The sequence below is a fragment of the Artibeus jamaicensis genome, unplaced genomic scaffold, assembly GCF_021234435.1.
Source record: "Artibeus jamaicensis isolate MK-2021 breed Jamaican fruit bat unplaced genomic scaffold, CSHL_Jam_final contig_233, whole genome shotgun sequence".
Lineage (NCBI taxonomy): Eukaryota > Metazoa > Chordata > Mammalia > Chiroptera > Phyllostomidae > Artibeus > Artibeus jamaicensis.
This window is the reverse complement of record NW_026521486.1, coordinates 52,148,576-52,151,546: the sequence shown is the minus strand read 5'-3', so window position 1 is coordinate 52,151,546 and position 2,971 is coordinate 52,148,576.

Here is a 2,971-nt window from a genome sequence, read left to right as displayed (position 1 = left end):
CCCACATGACAGCAAGGGCTTCTAACCCTTTTATTCCATTTCTCTTAAAGGAAACTACAATTACACTGAATTCTCCAGTCAAGACCTAAACCAAAACACTCCTTCATCAGCATCCCCTACCTTGCCGCCTCAGTTAGTCCTTAATCAAACTTCATATCACACCACTCAGGCTGTACAGGCAAAGGTCCCCAGTTAACCAGCTCTGGGTACAGCTATTCTGGTGGTTGGGCCCATTGTTAGGGGAGGGAATGCTTCCTCAATCCATTCAGAACTTCCTTTAAAATCTAGCTTAGTGTTTTCACATCCACAGAAATTTTTGTTCAAAAAAAGAAAGTATTCTTATTTGTTGATTATTTATTTCTTAAATTCAATAGCTGAGTATTGTTTTTTCCAACAGACCAAGAGTTTTTCTGAAGACCAGAGCTAACTTTTTCTTTTTTCTTTCTTCTTCTTCTTCCTTTTTTTTTTTTTTTTGTAAGTCCCTGCCTCCCACACCTAACCATACTCCTCTCTGTCCAGACAGGCTCTGTTCAAAGGGGTTGTTCAGAACAAATGGGTGTGACAGGTACTCAAGTCACTGAAATTTGGATTCTGGAGAAAGAAAGGAAACCAAGACTAGAGTCAAAACTACAACACAGTAGGAGTCAATTCAGTCATCAAGACATCCAAGTTCCTTCTCATTATATGCTCAGGGAGGTTTCCAGAGCATTTTGTTCTTAGACTCCAATCTTTTTGAGCCATTCCCCAGCTCCTTCTCACCCTTCCACTCTCCAGATACATGCAAGTTCTCCGTCGCTAGCTTTTCGCACGCACCAATTATCCAGATCTTCAGACAAATGTAGGAGACTAGAGAAGGGTAGGATGTCAATGTTTCATATTTTTAGTGTCTTTGGACCCAAAGAAGGTGGCTGGGCCAACCCAGTTCCAAATACCATAACCAAAATTAGAAATCTCAATAAGAAATATTCATGTTTAGAGCTCTGAGGACACAGTTCTTACCTAATTAGATTAGCTAGGTTTTCTAGGCTTCTTCCCAAAAGACGTAGCTCCTTGAGTTCTCTTGCCACTCTTCTCTGCCTGGTTTTCCTTCTCTGTGTCTTTCCTGAAACTTCATTCTAAATTCCAAAACACTAAGCTGCAGTAGCTGATAGAAAATAGATGATAAGTAAACTTTCAGAATTGAGTAGCCAGGATTTTTAAGATGAAGAACCAAAAAAAATTGTTTTCAATTAGCTTGTAGGTTTCCTAAGGGCAGGCACTGTATTATAATTCCTTTTTTTAAATAAAAGCTTTATTGAGATATAATTAACATGCTATATGATTACCTATTTAAAATGTACAATTCAATAGTTTTTAATATATTCAGAGAGTCATGCAACTATCATCACAATAAATTTTAGAATATTTTCATCACCACAGGAAGAAATTCTTTATCTATTAGCTCCTCATTTTCTCCTCTACTCCTAGCTCTAGGGAATCATTAATCTACTCTCTAACTTTATAGAATTACCTAGTTTAAACACTTCATATAAATGGAATCATGTGATATGTATTTTTTGTGACTGAATTCTTTTTGTTAGCTTAATGTTTTTCAAGATTTACCCATGTTATTGCATGTATCAGTACTTCATCCCTTTTTATAGCCAAATAATATTCCATCATATGACTATTTTATATTTTATTTATACAGCTGATGGACATTTGGGCTGTTTCCACTTTCCAGCTATTATGAATAACACTGCTATGAACATTTATATACAAGTTTTTATGTGAACATTTGTTTTCATTTCTCTTGGGTATGTATTTAAGAGTAGAATTGCTGGATAATATGGTAACTCTAGGTTTAACATTTTAATAAACTGCCAGACTGTTTTTCAAAGATGTAACGTTTTGTATTCCACCAGCAATGTATGAGGATTACAGTTTTTCCAGTTCTCACCAACACTTACTATCTTGTTTATTATTATCACTATTATAGCCATTCTAGTGGTTTTGACTTGCATTTCCTTGATAGTTAACGACATTGAGCATAGTTTTCATGTGCTTATTGTATTTGTATATCTTCTTTGGAGAAATGCCTTTTCAGATCCCTTGCCCATCTTTAATTGGGCTGTCTTTTTATTATTGAGTTAACAAGAATTCTTTATAAATTCTACATATAAGTTTCTTCTCATATCTATGATTTGCACATGTTTTCCCACTCCACAGGTTGTCTTTTAACTTTCTTGATGGTATTCTTTGAAGCAAAAAGTTCTATGCTGAAGTCCAGTTTATTCTTTTTATTGTGCCCTTATCTGAGAAGCTATTACCTAACCCAATGATGTGACGATTTACACCTGTGTCCTCCTATAAGCGTTTTATAATTTAGCTCTTCTTACATTTGAGTTTTGATCCATTTTGAGTTACTTTTTGTACATAGTGTGAGGTAGGGGTCCAACCTAATCTTTTTGCATGTGCCTATCCAGTTGTTCCAGCATCACTTGAAAAGACTACTTTTCTCTCATTGAATTGTTTTGGCATTCATGTTAAAAATCAATTGACTCTGAATGTGAGGGTTTATTCTTGGACTCTCATTCTATTCCATTGATCTATACCTCCGTCTTTATGACAGTATCATACTCTCTTGATTACCTTTTCCTTTGTAAGTTTTAAAATTAGAAAATGTGAGTCTTCCAACGTTTTTCTTCTTTTTCAAGATTGTTTTGGCTATTTTGGGTCCCTTGAGTTTCTATATGAATCCTGGGATCAGCTATCAATTTCTGCAAAGAAGCAAGATGGAATTCAGATAGGTACTGTGTTGAATTTGTAGATCGGTTTGGGAAGAATTGCTGTGAACGTGGAATGTTTTTGACATTTATTTAGTACTTTAATTTGTTTCAACAATGTTTTGTACTTCTTTTGTTAAAAATTATTCCTAAGTATTGTATTATTTTTGACACTACTACAAATGGAAGTGTTTCTCTTAAGTCAA